This window comes from Heterodontus francisci, chromosome 6, assembly GCF_036365525.1.
Source record: "Heterodontus francisci isolate sHetFra1 chromosome 6, sHetFra1.hap1, whole genome shotgun sequence".
Lineage (NCBI taxonomy): Eukaryota > Metazoa > Chordata > Chondrichthyes > Heterodontiformes > Heterodontidae > Heterodontus > Heterodontus francisci.
This window is the reverse complement of record NC_090376.1, coordinates 130,930,308-130,947,471: the sequence shown is the minus strand read 5'-3', so window position 1 is coordinate 130,947,471 and position 17,164 is coordinate 130,930,308. Positions and strand designations below refer to the sequence as shown.

Here is a 17,164-nt window from a genome sequence, read left to right as displayed (position 1 = left end):
CCAGAATCTGTAAATCTAGGTTGTGGCCATATATTTTGGGGTTCTCATGAGTAGAATTATAAGGCTGAAATAAAGTTAAACCTAAAACTGTATGCATTAAATTAGCATTTTGACTTTACTGTAAGATGTAGAAACAGACTTTACAAGAACTGTTATGATGATAGACTGACCGCCATTGATGGTTTTCTTTTTGTCAGTGTCTTTACCAAATTTACAATGAGGTTCTCCAGCACAACAAGATTCCTCTAACAAATAACAGAGTGCTATCAACTAATAATGAAAGGTTTTGGGGGTGTTGTTCAATGGGCACCCACCTGTTGAAATTGTGGACATTGGGACCCTAACAATTGGTTCACCATCTGAACAGCTTGATTAGCCCTGGAAGTATGCATGATTCCATTTTGGATCAGCCCTCTTGTTCAGCATTTGTCACGTATGCCTGAAACCAGCAGGCACCTATTGAATATATGTAAATTTCAGTCCTACTGCTGTTTCAGGACCAAAATGTCATTTTTAATTGCTGCAGCCTGTTATTTACCAGTTCTACAATAGATCCACACAGTCAGGAGGGCCAGTGCAGAGTGTGAAAGTGGAACAGGAGGAGATGCATTGAAGTGAATGGAGGAGAGAGATGGGAAGTGAGGGAGAAAAGGCTTGTTAGTGCTATGGATGCAGTGAATTGTGCAGAGTAATAAAACTGTGAATGGAAGTCTTACTTTAGTAGTTCTTGGTAAGTCATTTTGAATTTTTTTCCGGCACTGTTGCCAATTCCTCACTACAATACTTCTGACATTTGTGTACTTGTCAACCTCTTTCCACTATTGTAGTGCTATTTGGTAGTGCCATGTGGCTCAAACAAATCACTGTGGAACAGGATCTCCTTCGTCCTCATGACCTCCTCCAGCCAGAGCTCCATGGCAACATGGGTGCATCTCTGGCAGCAGTCATTTTGGAGGCAGCAACAGGTAGTGCATTAGCCGAGCTGACCACAAAGATATTTTATAAGACTGGGTTTATTTTTCCTCACTACAAAGTTTGAAAATTCAGTTAATAAAAGCTGTTCTCTGCTAGCAATTTTTTGGAGGTAAGGATTTATTTTAAAAATGAGGAAACTGCTTAAATAATATATTCTTGAGCTTTCCATGAAATATTTTTAATAGAAGTTCATGTTTATTAAAGACTGTGTCGGCAAACTCACTAATAGTGCACATATTGATAAAGATGTGAAATGGCTGTGATTGGGAATGCAGTATGAAATTGGGTGGGAGGAGGTGTTTGATGGCACAAAAAGCTGCTTGCGGGACGTGCTAACAGGCATGACTATAGTGGGATTGTTGGGGCTTAATGACTTGATGGGAGCTAAGGGACCTTCGAGTCTCTTTTTCCGAATCTCTCCCTCCATCAATGCTGCCGGACTCTGCCCCTACATATATTATCAGATAAAGCAGGCACCAATTCTGCCATACTTTCCTCACCCCCAAAAAACTTCCAAGCCCCTTCCCCGTTTAGCTTTTATTCCATTTGTTCATGGGATGTGGCGGTCACTGGCAAGGCAAGCATTTATCGCCCATCTCTAATTGCCCTTGTGAAAGTGGTGGTGAGCCGTCTTCTTGAATTGCTGCAGTCCATGTGGTGTTCGTACACCCACAGTGCTATTAGAGAGGGAGTTACAAGATTTTGACCCAGTGACAGTGAAGGAATGGTGATATAGTTCCAAGTCAGGATGGTGTGTGACTTGGAGGGGAACTTGGAGCTCGGGCAGCTGGATCCCATGATCCTCTTCTTCAGGACTTCCCTTTCCCCAGGACTTTCCCCTTTCCAACTCCCAGATCCTTTCAAACTGCCAGTGCTTAGAAACCCCAAGACTGCATTGCCAGTGCTCCATGATCCCAAGATGACCCTCAATGCTTCAGAGGCCTATCCCTAATGCTCCCAAATCCCTTCTCCCAAGTTTCCAAGCACACCTCGCTATTCAGCTTCCTGAAGCATTGAGCAACACCTCAGCCCCTTTGCGTCTCAAAGTATTGCTAGACCTGAAAACACAACCTGTAACTGTCATTACCTGAGCTAACCCCAAACAATGTCCTTGATAATACTATCTGGCATAACACTCCTCTTCTAAAACCTCTGACGCACAGAGATAGATTAATTTCAGATGTTCAAATCCACTAGTCATATTTTGTTATACTTTCTTTCTTTTGGGCCTCCTTATCTCGAGAGACAATGGATACGCGCCTGGAGGTGGTCAGTGGTTTGTGAAGCAGCGCCTGGAGTGGCTACCATGTTATACTACCATACCAGATATCATTGCCTTTTGTATGCTTGCAAGCAAGAAATTAAAAATTTATGTTTATTGTTTTGTGATGTAAATATGTTAATTTGCTGCTGCTACAGGAGGGTTGGCAAAATGTTCTAATCTGCACCTTTTGCTATACAACATGAATGGCTAATGCTAGTGAGCAGAATGACTATACTTGTAGAGTTAATACAGTATAAGAGCACATATTTATTGAAGGATCATTGAAAACAGACCAATAAAAACATCAGGATATGTCAGCTAATGCACTGGCTCAATTATATTAATGAAGTATCTTGAATGAAATCTGCCAGGAAGAAAATCTCTATGGATTGACAAGAAGAAAAACTAATTGCTGCTTACGTCAAAACTGGATGACTCATTTATCCTGTTTACATCACTGTGACAGCAGAGGATGGGATGTGGCAGTCCTATTGTCTTGATGCACAGGAGGTTTAGGAGGGAGGTAGTTCTGATTTTCAGCAGTGACAGGGCGACAGTCGTCATGAAAACAGCTGAAGATGCTGAACAGCAGTCTAGAGACTTGCTTCAGCACTAAACCTTTCAGGCTAAATTCTGGTCTGAAGTGCACCAGTGCATGGGAAGATTTCTTGTGTTGACAAATATTAGATATATACTGTAATGAAATTCTGATATTCTATACAATGATTTAGTGCAAATTATGTAGCAACTCCTGTATGAGAGATAATTGACAGAGAACCGAGATTGTTATATTTATTAATGACAAGGGGGTGGAATCCATACCGGAAATCTCAGAATCTGATGCAGTTGAAAATTTAGCAGCGGCAGTAATAACACAGAAATAGGGAGGCAATGTCACAGACTGCACTTCAGCTAACCCTGAGATTGAAGTCACTGTGACAGAGGCATTACAACCCTGGAGCTTTTATTGGATGTGGAAACAAAAAAAAAACAAAATCAAGGGGTGCAGCCAACATTTGGCTAAAAATAGCCATGTGTGTGCTGTGATGAGGAAAGTGACTGAGATGCATAAATGCTGAAATTATCTCAGATTGAGGTGTAAAGATAAATTAGTGCATATAATCAGAAAGCCTGAAAGAACTCATTATGATTCATGCTTCTTTACATAACTAATACCTGGAAGAACAACAAGCAATTTCAATTAAGATCAATCTCTGTTAGGAATGGAGGAGTTTGTGGATATGATGCTTTGCAATTGCTTCAAATGCCTTTGGTTGTTGGAGGAAAGATGGCAAGATGCACATCAGCAGTGGTCCGTGGAATGGACAATGCAGGGATGGTAAATGTACCATATTGTAATAGCTGAGTATTTTGTTATACTGCCCTCTCTGCTGGGGAGGTGTAATCCCTGATGCCCTCTCTGCAGGTGTTAATAAAGTTTGTTCAATAAAGGCTGCTTTCTGAGAATCCACATGTAGGGCTGGATTTTCTGTGGCTGTAAAAGTTGGCGAACCGCATGCGTGGCTTTCACTCCGCTGAGCTGCAGCTGTCTTAAACATGGCGGCTCATTAACATAGCCAGGGCGGACTGCACCCCTCCCCCCACAGGGCATGGAGGGGGGTGGGTGAGCTGTCCTCGGCAATGGCGTCTGGTGCCATTGCACAGGCGCCAGTGCCTTTTTTAAAGCACTTAGAGCCCTAAATGGCAATTTACATTTTTAAAGGAACAGTGAATTTAAAATTATTATAAATAATTTTAAAAATCTTTCTAGCCCCTCTCCCAACTCCCCCCCCCAATAGCATTATATGTCATTCCTGCTCTTCCCCCCCCCCCACCGAAATACTTACCTTGAATATATGACCTCCCCCTCACCCCCTGCAAAGTTCAGAACCTTTTACCTTTAGCCCTTCCCATCATCCCCTAGACCAATCAGGTAAGTTTGACCCTGCTCCCCCACCTCCCCACACTGATAAATCCCCCTCCTCCCCCCTCCCCACAGGTGTTGAGCCTCATTTCCAAGGACGGGGATTCGAAGGTGCTGCAGTGCCAGCTGCCGGGATGAAAATCACGACAGCACTGCAGGAGGTGACAGGAAAGTCATTGGGCTGAATTTTACCCTCATCAGATGGGAGCTGCCCATTGACCGAAAGGCTGGTGGTGATCCTGCCTCCACCCAGCCTGCGGATCCAGTCTGGATTTTACTGTCCCCGGGCATTTAATAGCTCTGAGGCTGGACTTCCACCTCATTGAGGCAGGAGGTCCCGCCTAATGGAGCTGCCGGCCAATCAGTGAGCGGGCAGCTCTTAGTCCCAGCAACGCATCCGGGAGTGGTGGCCACTGCTGGGACTGCAGCCAGCTTCACAAAGAAGAGGAAGGACGGGCCCGTTAAGTTTTAGGGGCCTCGCCGGAGGTGATTGGTCAGGCCCAGGTGAGGCAAGGGTGGTCGATTGGGAGACGAGGGGCGTGCTGCACGTTGGGGTAATTGGGGCTTCGGGGGCGACCCTCCATCGGGCATAGTGTGCCTGACCAGGAGGGCCCCCCCCACCAGCATTCAGAGAGCCGCCTGCTTTTGAGAGTTCAGTGATGCTTAGAAGGTCATGGTGAAAACCACTGAGGTGATAAGGAGAAGTATATGTTTGGAGTTGTTGGAAAAAGACTAGGTGTATTCACATATCTAATGAAGATTGAAGTCAGACTGCGTCAGTGCCATGTAGATCATTTGCTTGAAAGAGGAAATCTGACAAAAGGGAGAGCATGAGAAACCTCTTATAGTTCAAATTCCTACAGTCCCAAGTGAAAGTCAGAAAGAAAGTGCAAGTAACAAAGAAACTGAATGTTTGCCGGTACCACAGAATCCACCGTTAGAGCAAAGTGAGTCAGGTTTTTGATTATGACTAATCAATCACTTTCACAGTCCCAACCATTAAATGGAGTTGGTAGTCAAAGCCAAAGTTCAGAGTTGACACAGTCTGAGATGTTGCAAGATCAGAGTCAAGCTAATGGAAATGAAAGAAGATACTGAGACAGAAAGAGAAAGAAGCCAGATAGGTTAATTGAAAGTATGTAGGAAAGAAGAAGAAATAAGTTGTTTTTTTCATTACTTCTTGTCAAATAATGACATTTTTGTTAAAGGCATACTGGTGTTAAGGAAATACATTTTTTAAAATATGTAGATTACTCTGGAAATATTTGTCATATATGTTTTAGTTGTGATTACAGTAACAACAAGCATGCAACCCAACCTATTAAATTTCATGTATTGTTATTTAAGGTTAATAAACTTACACGTTTCTTGTTTAAGTCTGGGAAAACCTGTTTGGTTGATTTCTTTGCAATCACAGTTAGAGAGCAGTGAGCAAGAATTCATTGAGCGGAAGCTAAAAACACATGTTTTAAAAATTAAACCCTGTTATGGCCAAACTAGGAAAAGGCTGAGAGGGGAGCTCTGGACCCCTGCCTCACCTGGTAATAACAGAAATCTGGGGGCTAGCTTCCCAGATTGTCCCACAGACAAACAAGAACTTGGAAGTGGGAACTCAAATTGATCCCAATCAAAAAGAGAAAAGATTTCAATGCAGGTTTTCTTGTGGTTGTGTGTGCTAGAATACTAACATGTCTGCGACTGAAGCCAGTAACTCCCAAGCCAGGGTGAAATAACTTGGGATAAGTTAATGGCATTGTCTATGGAAGAGTTGAGGAATATGGCTGAGCAGTGTGGGATCACTTTCCATGCCAAGACTAGGAAGTCCAAACTCCTAAGACTAGTGGCCAACCATTTTTTTGTCGTATCTGAAGAAGCAGAGACTGGGTTAGAAATAACCTGTGGGTGTACCTACTCCACATGGACTGCAGTGGTTCAAGAAGGCAGCTCACCACTGCCTTCCCAAGGGCAATTGGGGATGGGCAATAAATGCTGGCCTGGCCAGCAATGCCCACATCCCATGAACGAATAATAAAAAAAAACTCCAACAGGGTATTGCTAACAAAGATACAATTGGAACAGAGGAGACTTGAATTAGAAGACAGGGAAAGAGGGGGAGCGACAGAAGAAAGAAAATGAGAGAGAGGAAAGAAATTGCAGTGACAATTCTGTTTTTGTAGTATAAGGATTTGAAAGGGTTAATGTTTGAGACAGTGTGAGGAATACCTCCCACCATGATGATGAAAGAGATTACACGTGAGAGAGACTTGAAGGAGATGTGGCATGGCTTCAGAGAGGTCATACAGATTTGTGTAAATCTATTTGGTTAAAATGTAACAAATGAGTTAATGTTAAAATTATAGAAGATTCTGTTATCTCTCCTAGCTAGACTAACCAAACATACAATGGTGACAGCGAACCAAACATATAATATCGCGAACAGCAGTGGTTCTTACCATATACCACCCAGAAAAATTTGAAGAAATACTTTGAAGAAGGCTGACCTGGAAAAAGCGCTGTTACGACCAGATAAGGAAGGGGTCTCAGGCTCCCCTTTCACCCCTGCTCGAGTTTGACTTCAACAGGGTTTTTTTTAACACAGTGATTTAACTTACCACCTCAGTGAGCACTTGCTCCTGTTCCTCTATTATAATAGCAAATGAACCAATCAGACAGGTTTTCTTGATTTTAAACGAGAAAGATGTAAGTTTATTAACCTTATCACTCTAAACTGACTAAAAATTACTAAAATACACTTTGCATCCATGCCCCATATTCACAAAAGACACACACATGCACAAATTGATTACAGAGGGAAAAACCGAGTTGGGAGGTTGGAGTAGAGTCCGTAGTAAATGGAATTTAAATACTGAATCTCAGTCCCAGAGTTCTTACTTGAAATTGTAGTCTTGAAGTCCTTGCTGGGCCACGTGCTTGGTTGCAGACTTGCTTGTATCCTAGTTGTTGGTGGTAAGGATCAGTAGATTTGGCTTCACCAGCTGCAGCTTGAGGCTTCTCTGGATCTCTACTGGAGAGAGAGAGGGAGCTAGAGAACTGTTCCCTTGATCGATTTCATTTACAGTCTGCCTTCAGAGTCACAACTCATAAACTCCCAGAGTTGCACAAGCAGTCACATGATTGCGGCACAGTGGTTAGCACTGCAGCCTCACAGCTCCAGGGACCCGGGTTCAATTCTGGGTACTGTCTGTGCGGAGTTTGCAAGTTCTCCCTGTGACTGCGTGGGTTTTTGCCGGGTGTTCCGGTTTCCTCCCACTGCCAAAGACTTGCAGGTGATAGGTAAATTGGCCATTGTAAATTGCCCCTAGTTTAGGTAGGTGGTAGGGAATATGGGATTACTGTAGGATTAGTATAAATGGGTGGTTCTTGGTCGGCACAGACTTGGTGGGCTGAAGGGCCTGTTTCAGTGCTGTATCTCAAAATAAAATATGACTACCTCTTTGTGTTTTAAGGTTCTTCTGGAATTTTCTTTGAAATACAAAGCCCTCCCCTCAGGCTGCCCATACATACTTGGTGGGTGCGGGGGAGGGGGGTTAGCTCTTTCAGTGTCAATGGGTGTCGATGATGTTTGATGACCACATTGATAAAGTTATCTCAGATAATTGGAATCAGAGAGTACCCCATCGTTCTGGCTTGGCTGAGTCAATCATGTCTGTCTCCAGTCTAATTCTTTGGTTTCTTCACATGCAAATGTTTGTGGCCATCTTGGCTGTTAGCTGTTCTTTTTAAAAGTTATTTGTAACAATTTCCAGTAAAAGTCTCAGGCAAAGTTCCACTCAATGAAATTAATATTCTCCATTTGGCATGTGGGGTTTTCATTGCAAGTGCCAAAATTGCAGAACTCAAGAAGAGACTGTGAAGAAGCTCCAGAACTGCTCTGGATAAAAGGAGGTGGGGAACCGGCTTGCAGAGGTATTCAGGCTGCAACACAGAGGCAGGTGGTCTGTGAAAAAAAATTCCAGTCCAGCGATCGCAGGCTTCAAGTTGGAGAACCAAGCAATAGTCGGGGATCTGGTGAGCAAGAAGGTAAAAATATGTTCCTGACGGCACTAGGCAGGCAGCACCGGGAAAACCAAAAGTCCTTAGCGAGGGCGGATCCGAGGTTGGCGCCATTACATGTGGCATCGAAATATGCAAAGGAAACCCGATGCGAGCCTGAATTCCGGACCCGGAAGTCTGACCCGACCCAACCCGAACCGAACCAGACACATGTCATCGGGATCCTTCGGGGTGGGGTCGGGTGGCAGGCCTTTACATCAGTACATGGGTAAAGGCATGCTACCCGACCTGACCCTGACAGGATCAACGGCATGTGTCGGGTTCAGGTCGGGCCTCTGGGTCCAGCATTTGGACTTGGGTTGGGTTTCCTTTGCACACCTTTGGCAACTGCAAGAGAAAAGGAAAAAAAAACATAGAGTCTGCAAATACTCAATATTCCAAATGAAGGGAGTAAAAAGAGTATAGAAAAAATGCAGCAAAGCTGTGCTTAAAGAAAGAAAGAAATACAGAATCTGGTGGTAAGATTTCACAGGGATAAACAGTGAGAGTAGCTGGAGTCAGGTGAAAAGTGCTGTTAAACTTCAGATACTGGAAGAAAATGTTTAAAAAGAATGTAAACTACATAGAAAGCAATGGATCTTAAATTCACAATACCAGATAGATTTGGACACATGGAAAGACCAAATTAAACTCAAAATTGATCACTCTGGCGAAAAAGGTTTCTGAGATATAAAACTGCTTACAAATAAGACAGCTTGTCTGAAGCAGAGCAAGTTCACACATTGCAATATTCCATTGGATCAACAGCAGACGATGTTATTACAAGACAAGGCACTAATGAGATATCAGACAAATTTGATGACGTTTTAAAAGCCTTCAGTAACTATTTTAACCTGAGGAGCAATAAGATTGTGGAAAGGGCAAAATTTAACAGAAGGGTCCAGAAAGTGAAACAGTAGATGCTTTATTAATGACCTTTACAGACTAGCTGAAGGATGTGAATATGGAGACCTAAAAGCAGAATTAATACAAGACGGCATTGTAGAAGGTATTGCTGATAAATCCCGATCAGATTTATTGCAGTCTAAGGAAGATCTCACCTTAGATAAAGCAATACAGCTGGTGAGACAAGCAGAGGTCCGGGAGAAAAACAGAGCAATCCTGAGAGGTGAAGATCAAACCTTGGTTCAGGAAACTCCAGTGATTGTACGGTTCCTTAAGCACAGGGCTGTAAAAGAAGCACCAGAAAAGAAGGAACACTGGGGAGTGGGAGTGGTGGTGGTTGGGGAGTGTAAGATGCCATGCTGTGGCGCCAAAAAGTTCCACAGGTGCGAACAGTGTCCTGCAAACAAAACAGAATGCTTCGGCTGTTAGAAAGTAAGCCATTATGGGAAGATGTGCTGAAGTAAAATCTCTACTCCCACAGATTTGAAAGAAAAAGTCTTCAAGCATAGAACCATTAATGAAGTTGAACAATCTCCATCAGGAGAGAAATCAGAAAACTTCCTTGGTGAGATCAATGACCCTAATCAGGCATTCTGGTCTGCAGATACATATGTCAATGGACATATCACCAATTTTAAACTAGATCCTGCAGCAAGTGTAACAGATTTATCAGACAATGAACCGTGGTTATCAACGCATTGACTGCAACTAACAGAAACTCAGTTACATGGTCCAGTAGGGATTGAACTGAAAGTCTAGGGAAAGCTACAGGCAACACTCCAGTACAAGGAAAGCAGATATTGGAAACAGTGTATGTTCTATGGAGTGGAGAATTCTCTCTCTTAAGCAGAAGAACTTGTATTGATCTTCATCTTATAAGAAATGTGGAAGAAGTTAAGCAACAAGAATTCAGGAGTCACTTCCAAAAAGACTTCCAAGATTATTTACTGGACTAGGAAGACTTATGACCGAATATCATATTACATTGAGAAAAGACGCTAAGCCTGTATATCTTTTCACGCCTAGGAAGATATCACACCCACTAATGAAGCAAGTCCAACATCAGTTAGAAGAGATGAACTGGATGGGAGTCATTTCTCCTTTCCCTGAACCTACAGAATGGTGTCCGGAATGGTTCCAGTTCCTCAATCTAATGCTACTTTTTGCATTTGTGTAGATTTAACTTAATAAGGCTGTGGCAAGAGGAATTCATCCAATGCCCTCAGTAGATGATAGCTCAGCAACATTATCCAAAAGTACCATGTTCACAAAGCTTGATGCGAATTGTGGCTTTTGGCAAGTTCCGTTGGATAAGTCAAAGTTAATGACAATCTTCATTACTCCAGTCAGAAGATTTTCTTTTAATTGTTTACCAGTCGGTAAAACATCAGCACCAGAAATATTCCAAAGAAATATTGAACATTCTACAAGGCTTACAAGAACAAGAACAAGGGCTAAATGGAATAATATGCCATATGGATAACATCGTAGTCCATGATGAGTCCATTGAGGAACATGACCTGAGGGTTAGAGTGGTTTTGAATCATCTACAAGAGGGCATGACACTTGATGGAAAATGTGAATTCTCAAAAACATCTATCCATTTCTGAGGACGCATTGTCAGTAGCAAAGGCATAATGGCAGGCCCTCAAAAGACAAGAGCCATTAGTGAATTCCCACTTCCTACTTCTGTTCACGATCTTCAACGATTCCTTGGAATGGTTAATCAGTTGGCAACATTTTTACCCAATCTAGTGCAAGTTACTGAACCCTTAAGACAACTATTAAGGAAAGCTTAAGCATGGTGTTGGGATGCAGATTAGGAGCAAGCATTTCAAAGAATCAAAGAAATGCTATCGCCAGATATCTTAGCACATTATAACCCCTCGCTAATGACCACAATTGCAGCAGATACCTCATCTACAGGGAAAGGGGCAGTCCTTTTTCAAGAACAACCAGATGGATGTCGAAGACTGGTTTGTTATGCATCTCCAACATTGTCTGAAACTGAGACGAGGTATGCCATCATTGAGAAAGAAGCTTTTGCAGTCACGTGGGCTTGTGAGTAGTTCTCAGATTATATTATCAGCTTAAAGGTTTTCATAGAGACATACCACGAACCTCTCGTTTACTTACTTGATGAAAAGGAACTCGCTAGGATGCCTCTGAGAATCCAGATATTCTGTTTGAGGCTAATGAGGTTCACATAAGAAAAGGAAACGTACAGGGCAAGCAACAAAAAACAGCAGATGCATTGTCCAGAGCTACTGTTGACCATCTTACACAACAGGATGCTCATTTTATTAATGAGATTGACTCATATTCTCAGTTCACTGCATCACAATGGCCGGCAAGCTCAAAAAGCTCCAAGAAATTCTTCACACTCAGATGCAAGAGAAAGTCTTACTGAAAACAACAAATTTATAACTATAATAGGAAATATCATTCCAGGAACCTACCCAAGTTGATGGAAGGAGAAAAGGTATGGGTACAAGACCAAGGCAGAGAAGGAGTAATCATCCAGAGAGATGAGAATCAACAAAGATCTTATTTAGTCAATACTTCAGAAGGTACAATAAGAAGAAATAGGAGAAATTGTATTTCAATTCATCAAAGACGTCAATCAATCATACATTTGTACAAGCCAGATGTTGAACCTGAAATTCAGAAAACACCGGATACTACAAACATCAATGAAGGCCGTCCAAGTCAAGAAACAAAAGCTCAATGAAAGACTACTGATCTTCCGTGTCTGATGAGAACATGATCAGAGAGAGTTGTGAAGGCTACTGACGGATTGAATCTGTGTTGTCAGAGACTTGGGGGGGGAAATGGGGTAGTATGTAAAACATTTTTTAAAAGCATAAATATATATATGGAGAAAGACTTGGGTGGAGATGTAGTATAAAGGTTTAAAAACATTAATGTTTGAGGCAGTGGGTTGGATTTTGTGCAGGATGTGGGGGCCCCGGGGTTGGGGGGATTCCTGCTTCCACACTTTACAGGTTCCTGGAGTGACCTCCAGTTTTTGGCTGTCAAAGTTGAAGGAGGTGGGATCCTTGTCCCATTAAACACTTAATAGGGATGGGGATCCTGCCCCAAGAGCTGCCAGCCATTCACAGGACTGGCAGCTAAACAGTATTTGCAATGCCACTGGGCACGGTGGCCACTGCCAGTACTGCAGAGGCCTCGGACCCAGGCCCAGCGTTGGAACCCAGGACCCGGGGTAGGTGAGGCGGGGTCGCTGGGGCCAGTCTGGAAGGCCCCAGCAAAGGGGTGGGGGTAGGTGCTTGATCCAGGGGAGGGTGTCCTGTTGGGTACAGTGATTCCTGGGGGGGGGGGGGGGGTCCTCCATGGGCCATGAATTGCCCACGAAGGAGGGACCACCACCCCCAAGCCCGTAGGGAGGGCACCTTGTTTTCCAAGGCATCCTCCGCATGTGGCAGAGGTCACTTCCCCCCACCCACCGCGGCGGTGGGAAGAGGCTCTTAATTGGCTGCCAATAGGCCACTTAAGGGCCTCAATTGAGATCTGGGCAGGAAGGCCAACCTTGGCCTATCCTGCCCCCGGGAAGATCAAGTCCGACAATCCTGGCGTCGGGCTCCGTGGCGGCCGCTGCCGGTCCGATTCTCCAGCGCCCCAGCCATGGCCCGCAAAGTCAGGCTGGGAACAAAATCCAGCCCAGTGTGAGGAGTACGTCCCACCACGATGATGTAAGAGATCACATGTGAGAGAAGCAGCATGGATTCAGAGAGGTCGTACAGACTTATGTAAATCTGTAATTGTTAAAATGTAATAATGAGTTAATGTTAAAATTACTGAAGGCTCAGTAATCTCTCCTAGCTAGACTGACCAAACATATTATGGTGGCAGACTAACCAAACATACAACAGTTTTCCTGTTGAGTGGAAACTAATTGTGCAATTGACTTTATGCCAGAAATCAAATTAAAGCCTCTAGTCCAGCCTCTCACTTTATTGGAAGTGATAAACCACTGAGTTATGTAGTTTATTTTTGAAAATAGTCAATCAGAGGCTGCCATTTGTTAATGTATTGGATTTCCCCTGTGTGCATGGTAGGATTATCTGACAGATGCATGGCTCAAGTGCTTGTGAAATTAATTGTTTTATAAGTGGCACATTCATTAGTGCACCCCTGTTCTTCTGACTCATGGTAATGTGGCAAGGATGAAAAGAAAGAAGATTTGAACTTGCCTTTATATAGAACCTTTCATGACCTTGGGATATCCCAAATGCGTTACAACCATTGAAACAATTTGCCCCCCCCCCCCCCATCTCATCTTTATACCACATCTTCAAGCAAATAATGTCATTAATACTGAATTTATGAATGAAACAATTCCCAAATTCAGCAGTTACATTTTTATATTTAATTATCTCTCACAGGGTGGAGTTTTCGTTCATTTATGTCAGTAATATCAGATCAATCCAAGCTGAGATGGCCAAACTTAGTGTAAAGGAATTTTCAACATAAGTGAGTTACATCCAAGACCACTTATGTTCATGTTTTCCCTAATCTTTCACACTGGCTCAAGATCCAATTTGTCTCGATCAGGCGCCCCCATGCCCCGCCCTCCATACAAAACTGGCCACGCCCCAACTTGAAATTGAAAAGTCCACTGATTGCACTGACACGGGAACCCTCATCAAATTGTGTTTGTTTTCTTAGATGCGCAGGGACTAATAGGCAGGTTTATAAGTTTTCTCATATCAAAGAATATTTGATTTACTGACCAAGTGTACACTAATAAGACTATTAACTGGTTCCGTTTGGTATTTTAATGTCATTTTCAGTGATCTTAAATCAGGTTGTTCAAAGATGGAAGACTGGACATCCTTACTAAAAAGTTATATTTTTGGTGATAAATCCATTTTCAGCTATATTAATAAAACTGCACCAGTTTATTGCTCTTAAATACATCAATGATTACTTTTTGTCCCAAATTTTAAAAATTATTATGTTCTATTCTGTTGCCGGACTGCACTGCTTTATGGAAGATTTTACATATGTGATTGTGCATATTAATTTTAGCAGAAATGTGAACTGTAAACCAATCCATGCAATTTCAAGCTCATTTTGGGTGCAATTTTCCATTTATGCCCAAAGTGGAATCTCAATGTATCCCCCAAAAATAGCCTGTTTTGAGTTTGGCTTGTTATTTGGGTAACTCGTGAGCTACATTAAGTGACATCAATCTAATGAGTGATTCCTTTGATGAGTTAGTGAGACCTCAAGATCCCTCTTCACTACTGGTGGATGAATTGAATGTCTACATTATTCTCCCAGATGGACCTCAGTGTCAATATTGATTTGGCACTGCTAGCAGGAAGATTGTTATGCATCCATGTCTTTTGGAATTATTCTTAACAAAGTGGGAGATGGTGTGCATGAATGAATCGTTGCAGTAAGCTTTAAGTCGGAGCAGTCCGTAAAATATGTTGTTCTACAGACAGTTTTCTGTTTCTTATTTGTTGAAACAGTATGAAGGGATCGGATCAAACCCTTAAAATAAACTTTTTATTCATCGACTCTGATAAAGGGTAGGGTTCCCTGAAACCTTATGAAGGTAGACGTATGTAAGCATGTGCATATTCAGTTGACTAACACTAATATTCTGTCATCATAGCAGACGCTTATTGGGTATAACTGTAAAATGTACATCAATGCTCTTCTTCAAGACGAAGTAGAATAAGAGGCCTGTATATGGTGTCATGCAGACCCCCACCTGCCAAGAATGAGGCATATTAATTTTGTCATATGAACATTGATTTTAAACTGTTGCTGGAGCGAGGAAATGACTTGTTAAGCAGATCAGCCATGGTTGGAAATTTCTTTTACATACTAACAGACAGTGCCTGTGGAGACAAAGGACCATTCCCTAACACATTCAATCCACAATGGACTTTGATCACCAAACATTGAAGGTAAGGAAGCTCACATTCCAAGATGACTGCTAAGATGGCCAAATCCACAAACAGGCATGGTCAATCCAGCTAGTCACATGACTAACCTGCTGGGCAACCTGAGTTTTTTTGAATTGTACAGAGAGTTTGAGAGAGAAAGACTGTTTGCTGCTGGACTGAGAAGATGTCTCCTGTCTGCTCCCATTTCTTTCTCACAGGCCTCTGGATCCGCTGCAGATATGAACCTCAGGAGAGAAAAGTCTCCTACATCAAACAAGGTTTAAGAAGAGTATTGGGTTCCAATGAAAAGCAAGATCTACATACAATCAAGGACTCTACAGCGAGCTTGAAGAACAGTAACCAAAACCATTTTCATATATTGCCTCAAACTTTTCCACTTTATTTCTTCAGCTCTTTTCTGTCCCCATCTGCATGTCTGTTTATCGCATATGCATGCTAGCATGAGCGCATTGTGTATCTGTAGGCGTTAACCGAATTAGAGTTTAAGTTTAATAAATTTCAATTTTTCTTTTTTAAACTTAAGAAAATCTGTTTGGCTGGTTTCTTTGCCTTGCAATTAAAAAGCAGTGAACAAGGATTCACTAAGGGGGAGCTAAAAAAACCAGTGTGTTTAAAATTAAACCCTGTTACGTTAAGACTAGGTGAAGGCTGAAAGGGAACCCTGGTCACCTGGTCCTAACAATGTTGTTGACTCTTTATTCCTTAAATTTTCAATGAACTACTAAGATCAGAATCAGCCCCTGTTATTTTGAGGGGAATGATATTCTATGGGAAAGTGCCGTCCATGTAAAGCACTTCCCTCTTTTTGTCCCAGCAATATAATTTATCAAAAGCCGGTTTGGAAAAATGTTAAAACGTAACTTGGTACTGCACCCAAATAAGACCAGAGACATCAGGTCATCGAGAGATCATGATTCAAACCCAGCGAAGGTCAGCACCAGCTAACTCCTCTCCAATGGGGATCAACATCCTTTCTATTCCTAAATTTCAATGCTAAACTATCAGTCATTAAATTACTCTATACCATCCAGTTACATAGCAACAAAGTATTTATAAAATGATTGCCATCGATAAATTAAAATGATTAACAATCTTCATTCATTCTTTCAGTGAAAACTCACCAGCTGCAACCAAGGCTGTCATCTGAAGGTGAAACAGCCTCTATTTGACCTGAGCTGCATCCCTGGGGATTTGCTGCTGTGCAGTAAATAATATGTCCTGACAGAGGGCAGTTTTTGGTGAATTATGCCCTTGAGACTTACAGGGGGAAATAACTTACATTGAAAGTACTTCACTTTGGAGTTGCCCTCCTCTTGAAATTGTCCGATCAATTTTTGTGTTTCATAGTCCTATGACTCTTTTAGTTAGAATTGAACACTCTTGCTGCTATCCATCTCTCTGTATATCACTGTGCCTGAAAGACAGTTCAAATATTTTAAGCTACATCAAGAAAAATCAGTGAAATATTGAAGCAATAAGTTGTAAATGTAATTCTCTTGATGGCTCAGTAAGTAATCTTGTAGTATAGAATGACCAAGAAAGATCCTGATCTGTGTTAAATGATCTAATCTCAGTGGAGTTCTGCATGGAAACAGCAAGTCAGGCCTGTTGTTGGACTGAGAAGACGTCTCCTGGTGGGGGTGGGATGAGGTTTTGGGGGGTTTGGGCGGGTTGGTGGGGAGCTGATATCATTTGGGCCTGAGCACATGTTGCAAGTAGTTTGGAGCAAAATTCACCAAAGAAAATGTACTCAGACTAAGGCCTGAATTTTGAAAGCTCTCCACCGATCATGGCATGTGGGCATCCATGGCAAGTCCAGCATTTATTGCCCATCAAAAGGCAGACTATTATTTAAATGGAGAGAGACTCCAAAAAAGTGCTTGTGCATCAAACACAAAAAGTTAGCATGCAGGTGCAGCAAGTGATTAAGAAGGCAAATGGAATTTTGGCCTTTATTGCTAGGGGGTTAAAGTTTAAAAATAGGGAAGTCTTGTTACAACTGTACAGGGTGTTGGTGAGGCCGCACCTGGAGTACTGTGTACAGTTTTGATCCCCGTATTGAAGAAAGGACATACTGGCATTGGAGGCAGTTCAAAA

General features: G+C 42.3%; 1 long non-coding RNA gene across 1 annotated transcript in view; it reads right to left on the bottom strand.

Annotated features, from left to right (window-relative positions):
• The window catches only part of LOC137371035 (uncharacterized), a 166,589-nt gene that overhangs the window by 77,276 nt on the left and 72,149 nt on the right, over window positions 1-17,164 (bottom strand). The window contains exon 2 of the long non-coding RNA XR_010975172.1: window positions 16,347-16,481. This is a non-coding gene — a long non-coding RNA (uncharacterized lncRNA). The remainder of the gene's footprint in view (window positions 1-16,346; window positions 16,482-17,164) is intronic.